The following is a 9,788-nucleotide window of genomic DNA, read 5'->3' as shown; positions in this document are numbered from 1 at the left end:
CACACAAGATACTGCCTGGTTTAACTCAATCATCTTTTCTTGTTGTTATTGTAGCCTATGATGGCCTCAAACTAGTAATCTTCCTACCTGAATCCTACTGGGATTACAGCCCTCTACTTGGCTGACTTCGTTCAATGTAACTTTTCATATCATAAAAAGAAAAATTCTGCTGGGCGGTGAGGGTGCATGCTTTTAATCCCAGCAGTCAGATCTCTGTGACTTTGGGGCCACCCTAGTCTAAAGAATGAGTTCCGGATAAGAAACCTTGTTTGACAAACCAACATAAACAAAGAAAATAAAAATGAAGCAGAAAATCAAATAACATTTATGATACATTATACTTTTATTATTTAGCCATTTAACATACCTCTCAAAAAGGAAAAGTCTTTTAAGAGCAGGACCTTATTACCACCTAGAATAATCTCTCGGGTACTTAGTTAAGTACTTACTACCCACTGAAGAAGCCAGAAATGCCACATGGTGAACACTTTCTTTTTGGTACCAAATGAGAAACCTCACCAAAAGCATTAACAACTTACCAAGGCTTTCTAGCTGCCTCCCAAGGCATCCCTGGAAACAGTGATTCATTCTGGTGGGCTGGTGAATCTTGAACAGGACAGCCTGAGGGGCAGACCTTAGAAGTTTATCTTGACCAACGACAAAATTTAGCTCCCCAGCAATCTGCACATTAAGCAGGCATTCCAGGTGATTTGATACGTAATCATATATACATGTACACAAATACACACACACATACTCACACACATACATACACACACTCTCCCTTTCTCTCTTTTTTGATTTTAGAGACAGGGCTTTTCTGTGTAACAGCCCTAGCTGTCTGTACTGGAACTAGCTCTGTATACCAGGCTGAACTTGAACTCAGAGATGGGCCTGCCTCTGCCTCCCAAGTAAGAACTGGAATTTTAAGCGTGCATCACCACTGCCCAGCCTGTAATCATATTTTCTATCATGTTAATTGCCATCATCAGATAAGTATGATCTGACACTGTAATACCCTTGTGGCTAATGCTTTTACCAGTTATACGGAAGCTGAGGCAAAAGGATTGCCATATCTTAGACCAGGCTGGGCTACATACTGAATTCCTGAGCACCGCCCGACCCAAACCCAAGGTAATTAGTCATCTTTAAAATGATAAAAAAAATTATTTTAGTGGGCATCAAAATTTCTTTTTATGTAGATATATTTAAATTCAAATCTCCTCCCACAATTATCTTGGGATATTTCCAATCTCACCACCTATAAAAAAAAAATGACAAAAGGAGGCTAGGTTCGTAATTCTTTAGTATAGCTTGAATATTTTAACCTATTTTCACATAATGGGTAAATGTGAAGTAATTGTCTGATGCCTTGTAAGACCACCTTCCCTCTTCCTTTTTATTAACTTGGCAAGCCCAGTAGAGACAATGAATCACTTACCAAGATTTTACCATGATTTTAAAACTATATTCTTAATAATCTCACTGGTCCAAAAGGGCTCAATTTTTCTCTTCACGGGGAACATATTTCTGACAGCATCATCTGGAAATAGGTAAAGAAACAAATTAAGATGGAACAGTCAGCCGGGTGGTGGTGGTGCACGCCTTTAATCCTCCACTACTTGGGAGGCAGAGGCAGGAGGATCTCTGTGAGTTTGAGGCCAGCCTAGTCTACAAGAGCTAGTTCGAGGACAGGCTCCAAAAGTTAGATAAACCTTGGATTGAAAAACCAATAAAACCAAAAATAAGTTAATTAATAAATAAATGAAGATGTAACAGTCAAGGTATGAAATCCAGGTTTATTTTCTTTCTGCTTTTCCTCCTTTGCCATCCATGTAGTCATAACACAGACTTCTCATTTTTCCCTCCCTCTACTTTATCTCTCCAGGGTAGTCTAAACATTAGCTGACTCCCTGGCACAACAAATACATGAATAATACATTTATGTTTATAACTAAAACCAGTATTTTACTCTTGCCATATACCCATTTTTGCTTTAGAAAAAATATTTTTCCCCGGGCGGTGGTGGCGCAAGCCTTTAATCCCAGCACTCGGGAGGCAGAGGCAGGCGGATCTCTGTGAGTTCTAGGCCAGCCTGGTCTACAAGAGCTAGTCCAGGACAGGCGCCAAAGATACAGAGAAACCCTGTCTCGAAAAACTAAAAAAGGAGAGAGAGAGAAAAAGAGAGAGAGAGAGAGAAAGAAAAAGAAAAAATATATTTTTTTAAATTTTATGTGCATTGGTGTTTTTTTTCTGCATGTATGTCTCACAGAGTTACTGACAGTTGTGAGCTGCCAAGTGGGTGCTGGGAATTAAATCAGGGTCCTTTGCAAAAGCAGTCAGGGCTGTTCTCTCTCTCTTTCTCTCTCTCTGAGACAGTGCTTCTGTGTGTGGCACTGGCTGTGCTACAACTAGTCTACAACTAGGCTGGCCTTGAACTCAAAGAGTTCTCTGTTACGATTAAAGGTGTCCTGGCACTGCCTGACACAATCAGTGGTCTTAACCACTGAGACATCTCTCCAGTCCATTTTTGCTTTTTAAAAAATCTAATCCCTTGACACTATCATGCACATATACAATATATTTTGATCACACTGTCCCGTTACCTTCTCTTCTTCCTTCTATGCTCCCTGTATTCCTTCTTTCCTGAAAAGCCCTTCTTCCTTCTAAAGTTAATTTGGATAAGCAAGGTAGCATAGGCCTGTAATCCCAGCATTCGAGACTGAGGCATAAGGGTTACATAAAAGGCCAGCATGAGCTATGAAGCAAGAATGTCTCAACAAAAACAAACAAAAACCTCTAAAGGCTAGAGGATTGAGAGCAGGGGGAAACGTCTTGCCAAGCATACACAACCTGAATGATTCCTAGCTCTCGACAAAAATAAAGTTAGTTTGGGTACAGGTACCAAGTAACTATACAAAATACTCAAATATATATGAACTCTAGACCTTAGTTACATTCAAATCTTTCCCCCGAGGCTTCATTAGCCTTATCTTTGAATGTGTGACAGGTTGGAATCCTTGACCAGCTTTTTATGTCTGGCAGTCGTACGAAGCTACATTTCCTATTTCTGACCAGGATAGCCGAACGCGACATGTGATGGTATATGTATGCTATCTCCAGCGCACAAAGGCTGAGGCAAAAAGACTGAAACCTCAGTTCAACCTTAGCAAACCCATCTCAAAGGAACAGAGACCCTCAAAGGGAACCAATCCTTTGTTTAGTCATCAGCAGGAGATAGCATGTGACTCACAAAACTCTTGGTTCTGGATAAATAAATAAATAAATAAATAAATAAATAAATAAATAAATAAATAAATAAATAAATAAATAAATAAATAAATAAATAAATAAATAAATAAATCACTGCCAGTTATTCAGTAGCAAATTACAGCTGCTGCTCTTGTTATCAATAGTGGCTAGTCTCTTAATCTCTAAGACTCCTCCGTGGTGGAATAACTTGGAGGTAAGATGTCAAAGGAAAAGCCAAAGGCCCCAAGTATTCCTTGGTTCTAAGGGGGCATCCTATTGCTTGTATGTTTACAGTCCCTAGATGCTTACCATAAAAAGTATCCCAAAAATCTAGCAATTCAGTAATGAACCAAAACCCAGGCTATTAACCTGCCATTAGATTGTTACTGGTACCAGCTAAAACTGCTAGGCTTCCTTTGTCTTCGTGACTCATAAGCAATCATCAACTTAAACCTCAGAAAGACTAAGGAGCTGATTCCTAGGGCTCAAGTTCCTTAGTTTCAATCACCACCAACCCCAGCCAAACACCATCAGTTCTCTGGTCTATTAGTGGCCAGAAAAGCTCTCTCACCATAGGTGGGGGAAAGTCTGGTGCCTAGCCAACTTGGGGAGAGAGCAGACACCTTAAGGGAATTTGATTTCTCCTTTTATTGGGGGGAAACTAAAGGTGGAATTTACTAGATTAAGATTTGCACAGCCATGAGCGGCTGCTGCCACTCCCCATTTTATAATGTGTTTAATCCATAGAGCCAAAAGTGGGAAAAGGAATGTGGACATGACCTAACAGGGAAATAAATGGTAAGTATAAACTGTGGTCTGTAAAATGCCTGCACTTGCCTGGTTGGCAGTTCCTTTCTCTGGGTGGAAAAAAAAAAGAAGCTTATTACCACAGTTCCCTGCTGTCATGATGCAGGCCCGCTCTTTTCTAAATGAATGTCTTAGCCTCCAAGTCCTGCTCTATTTACTCTACTTCTGTTAAGGTTACTGCATTGAAGAGGAAAAGAACTTTGTCAGATGCAAAAACCCTAAAACCCTTCAGGGAACAGATCTTTGTACCTGCATCCACTGAAGTCCAAGGTCCTGAGTTAAGATGCCTAGTATTGCCAACCAATAATAAAAGCTCAACTCAGTGGGAGTGGACTGACTATCTGCAATGGTGTTAAAGAGTGCCATGCTGAATGAATTCAAGGCCTTGCTCAACCCCTTGCAAAGTAAGAAAAAATTCCCACAATTCTATTAAGGACAAAAACAAAGCCATCCAGGCTAACAAGTGAAGTATATTTCTCCTAATTTTCATGTGTAAGGATAAACAGGAGCTCTGAATTTATCAAAGTTATAGCAACCATTTTCTTAAATTTCTATAATGCAATGTAAGTCAAATATTCATCCAAGTCTAGGAGAATGAGAACAGACTATTAGCAGCTTTCTCAGCAGATCAAGGACCATTCATTCACAGTGAGCTATTTTCTCAGATGCTTGGGAAGCATAGGTCATTTTATAATTGGCTGTTTTATTTACAAGGCAAGAGCTTCTCCCTACAGATTGAGAGTAGTGTCCTAGCCATCCTTGATAAACGACAGATATGAACTGAGTTAACCTTTAGAAGACAGAGATATGTGACCTCTGGGTTAGACACTGTCTCCATTATGAAAAACTGGCGCCACCAGAGGACAGGCATAAGACTCCAGTTTACACCTGGAGGTACCAGGAGACAGTGGACAAATACAATGGGTTAATTGATGAGCTCTGATAATGGAGGCTGTAAAGTATGACAGTCAGTATCTGAGTTTTACCTTGAAATAATGTGAAAAGCTTTCTGCTATCTCCTAAATTCTCAGCCTAAGAACCAGTTAATCCTAATTTATTAACCTAGTATTACTAGCAGTCCCTTTCAGACTAATTGCTAAAGACATCTGTTTTCTTGCAATTAGTGACCATTTTTGTAATCTCCTCTGAAACATATTTCATAATGGCTGCCTAGTTACTCATTGACATTAGCACTCACTCCCCTCTTTAGGGTCTCTGCTGACTAACCCAAGAGTCAGGGCAAGGTTATTAAGAATTCCTTTGTTCAGAGCTAATGCCTGGTGTCCCTACTATAAAAAGTGGGTTCATAAACCGGCCTTTTGCCACAGCCTAACAAACACCATCTCTGGCTGTAGTCTCAGTTAGCTGATAAGCTTCTGTGACCCGTGATGTTTTATTTTTATTTTTCATTTTTAAGTTTGCTTCTGGTTTTCCTAGGATCTGGTTTCTAGAATAAAGTTTGCTTCTAGTTTATTAGACTTGGTAGTATTCTCATCTTTGCGAGACCCCCCTGGACCCACAAGACATTTGTTTTGTTTTGAGCCAGGGTCTCAGTTAACTCAGGCAACTCTATATAGCGAAGATGACTCTAAACTGATTATGCTGCCTCAGCTTCCCAGGTGCAAGAATTACAGGACTAGGTCACCATACTCACCTTATTGCTGTCATTTTATTTTGCCATATCCCTTTTCCCAGTGAGAAATCACCCCACACACTTAAGAGATTAATAAAGGAAAAAAAAACTCTTTAATAATGCTCATCCAAGCAGGGCGACGGTGGCGCACGCCTTTAATCCCAGCACTCGGGAGGCAGAGGCAGGCAGATCTCTGTGAGTTCAAGGCCAGCCTGGTCTACAGGGGTTGTTGCAGGACAGGCTCAAAAGCCAGAGAAACCCTGTCTCAAAAAACCAAAAAAAAAAATAATAATAATAATAATAATAATAATGCTCATCCAGTTCTGCCTAATGCTCAAAGAGGAGCTTGCCTTGAATAGATTTAACTGCCTTACATACACCTTAGGCTTATGCATTCCGCATATGCTGTCATCCTTAAACCTCTATTGGCTCGAGGTTACACTTTGAACAATATAAACAGACACTGGAGATTCAGCCTGGCCACTTGGACAATGGGAGATTTAAATAGCAAAGAGAGTGCCATGATTATTTTTTTCTCTTTTTTGGGTGGTGGTGTTCTTGAGGTTCAGGCTGGCCTTGAATTCAGAGAATTGCTTGCCTCTGTCACCTTAGTGCTGGGACAAGGGGTGTGTGCCACCATTGTCCACTTAGCCAGAATTCTTTTTTATTTTTCTTTTCAGAATGTTTCTTAAATACATGAATGTTTTCTTTTCAAATAGTTGTTACCCAAGATGATATTCCTTCTGGCAGAATTAAGCTTTTCCCAAAAGAGAGCCTGGGGCTTTATGGAAAGTCAGGCCTTAATCCTGGCTGTGAATCTACACTGCCCCTTGCGCTGCCAGTTAGAAGCATATTTTCTGGGAATGTTCTAATGTCTGGTTAAATCAGGATTGTCTCCTTTGTTATGGGAATGGGCCTTAAAAGATGGTTAATCATGATGAATAAACATTTTACACCCTAGTACCCTGAATTTCTTTTAATCTCTAATAGGACTGCCTGGTTGCCTGTCTTTTAGAGGTAGAGCTCCCCTAGCCAATTCTACTTTATGCTAATTCTACTAAGCAAATCTATTAGTAAATCTTTTACTTATTTATTTTTCTTTTGAGAGAGGGTTTCTCTGTAGCTTTGGAGCCTGTCCTGGAACTAGCTCTTATAGACCAGGCTGGGCTCAAACTCACAGAGATCTGCCTGCCTCTGTCTCCCGAGTGCTGGGATTAAAGGCATAAGCCACCACTGTCCAAGTAAATCTTTTATAACATTAATTTTATAACTCTGAAGTCGGGAGATGGTGGGGCACACCTTTAATACCAGCACTTGGGAGACAGAGGCAGGCGGATCTCAATGAGTCTAAGGCTTGCCTGGTCTACAAAGCAAGTTCCAGGACAGCCATGGCTACACAGAAAAGTCCTGTCTTGGAAAACAAAATAAAGAAATAAAAAAATAGATTGCTGTTTTGAGTTTCTTCTACATTGATATGTTTTTGAGACAGGTTGTGCTACCACACCCAGCTTGCGGTTCTATTGTGCACAAATACGAAAATTTTATTTAACAGAATTCCTACTCATGAATAGGTTTCCCATTATTTACTGCTATCAAAACTGTGGACATGCCCACCCTTAAACCTTTTTTATATATCCCGAAGTACATATTTGGGGATACATACACCTAGTAATGAACATAATCCTTTATTACAGAGAAATAAAGAGCCGGGCAGTAATGGTGCATGCCTCGAGGTCAGTCTGGTCTGCAGGAGCTAGTTCCAGGACAGGCCTCAAAGCCACAGGAAACCACCTTGAAAAACCAGAACAAAAACAAAACAAAACAAAAAAGCCCTGAGAAATATAAAGAGGACTATGAGATGGTTTCTACCCTTCCATTTCAATTGTTAATAGAGGTACCCCAGAGTGACAGGATTTCTCTGTGGCTTTGGAGCCTGTCCTGGAACTTGCCCTGTAGATCAGACTGGCCTCAAACTCAGAGATCTGCGAGTCTCTGCCTCCTGCAAGCTGGGATTAAAGCAGTGTGCCACTTTTGTCCGGTTTCTTTTTGTTTGGCTTGTTTTGTTTTTAGAGACGTGTGGTTCCTGCTTAGGGATTAAAGCAGTGTGCTACTCCAGTCAGGTTCCTTTTTGTTCGTCTTGTTTTGTTTTTAGAGAAGTGGGGTCCCTGCTTAGCCCCCTGTTGCGTGACCTTTTGGCCTGAACACAGAGATCCACCTGTCTCTGCCTGCTGGGGAGTAAAGCCGGGCATTACCTCACCACCTGCTGGCTTTGAACTCTTTTCTCATTGATCAAAGAAAAACTCAGTAGCAGGGTAAATTTAAAATCCTGTGACTAGGATTGCAAATGCTAACAACACTGCCATTGTCATTTTATTTTAGACTTTTATCAGTAGGGAATACTTAGGAAGCCATTTGCTCCTGAGGAAGGAAAAGGGTTTAACACTTTCCTTTCACCTCCAGTTTTAAGCAAACAAAGAGTAAAAACCTTTCTTTCAAAAGCAAAATGGGCTTGGTGGTGGTAGGGCAGCATTTAATCCCCAGCACTGAGGAGGCAGAGACAGAAGGATCTCTGTGATGAGGCCACCATGGCCTACGAAGTGAGTTCCAGCCAGGCTCCAAACCTACAGAGAAACCCGGTTACTGTCTCAAAAAACAAAATAAAACAAAACAGATAAAAAAAGCTGCTCCTCTACACCCTGAAGAATCAGATACAAGATAAAACAGAATGTTTTTGTTTTGTTAATATAAGGTTTCCGAGTAACAGTCCTGGTTGTCTTGGAACTAGCTCTGTAGACCAGGTTAGCCGTGAACTCAGAGACCTCACTGCTTCTGCTTCCCAAATGCTGGGGATTAAAGGCATTTGCCTCCCCTGGCCGGCACAACAAAGATTTTTAAAACCCAACAATCGGGACCCGATGGACCTGCGGCGGTGGGCAGGGTGAGGGACGGCCATACTTGCCAGCGCGGCCAGAGCCGGCGACAACAAAAAGTGCACGGGCACTCGGACAGGCGCAGGAACGTGGGGCTGCCCGGCCTCGGCCTCGCTCGCTGCCTAGCCCGCTCTGCCCGGGGCACCTGCCGCCTGCGGGGATGTTGTACTGACATGCCCGCCGCTGCCTCCATGCTGGAAGTGTCCACTCGCCTTCTACTATTATGGCGACATCCTCCCAGTATCGCCAGCTGCTAAGTGACTACGGGCCACCATCACTAGGCTACACCCAGGGAACTGGAAATAGCCAAGTGCATTAGAGTAAATATGCAGAGCTGCTGGCCATCATTGAAGAGTTGGGGGAAAGAGATCAGACCCATGTACTCAGGGAGCAAGAGCGCCATGGAGAGACTAAAAACCAGGCATCTTTCATGCCCGAAGCCTGGCTCGGGAGTGCTTGGCAGAAACGGAACATACTGCCTGGTCCTAGGCCCTGGCCAGTCTGAAGGCCCATCTCACTACCCCGTGGAGATGAGAGGCTTTGTTCAAAATGGCAGTGGTTTTCCTGCCATGGTCATTCAGCTCTGAACCCACATCCAGAAGGCTGGGAAGACATTTTGCAGTTACTAACGGCGTGCATTTTAAGTAGTTAGAAACGATCCAGCTCTTTTTTTCTTCCCAAGCATTGATTTGAAAGATGTTTGTGAAGCCACTTCACAGCAAGCTATTGTTTGCCCCCAAATACCAGTGTCCCCTTTAAAATCTCCCTTTGGATACACGTGCCATTTGCCTCACCCCAGTTGACTTCCTTTCCATGAGTTCACCTGCCTCTGAGGACTGAGGTACAGAGCACAGCACATCTGCTAAGTAGCTGGCCTGCCTGTGAACAATGTAGACGCTGTTTCACAGAACTGCTCTGCTTAAGCCTTTGCATGACTGAGTGCTTTGAAGTCAATCTTAAACAGCACAAGTTATAAATACAGAAGAAAGAGCAATCTACCCACCTTCCACGCCCCCTGCAAATGTCCATCCTGACACTGTGGATCTCAGTTCCGTGTTTCCTGTGATGGTCACAACATCTGGAAGAAAAACAACTCCAACTGTTGCATCTTTGTATTTATTCCTTGATGTAATAAAGCTTATTTTCATTAACAACAACAACAACAA

At 42.0% G+C, this 9,788-nt stretch overlaps 1 pseudogene; it reads left to right on the top strand.

The window, feature by feature from the left end:
• Positions 1-8,845: 8,845 nt before the first annotated feature.
• On the top strand, positions 8,846-9,111 carry LOC101988119 (annotated as a pseudogene).
• Positions 9,112-9,788: the final 677 nt, after the last annotated feature.

Source organism: Microtus ochrogaster, unplaced genomic scaffold (assembly GCF_000317375.1).
Source record: "Microtus ochrogaster isolate Prairie Vole_2 unplaced genomic scaffold, MicOch1.0 UNK57, whole genome shotgun sequence".
Taxonomy (NCBI): domain Eukaryota; kingdom Metazoa; phylum Chordata; class Mammalia; order Rodentia; family Cricetidae; genus Microtus; species Microtus ochrogaster.
Note: the sequence above shows the minus strand (reverse complement) of the source record. Positions and strands in the feature narration are given on the sequence as shown.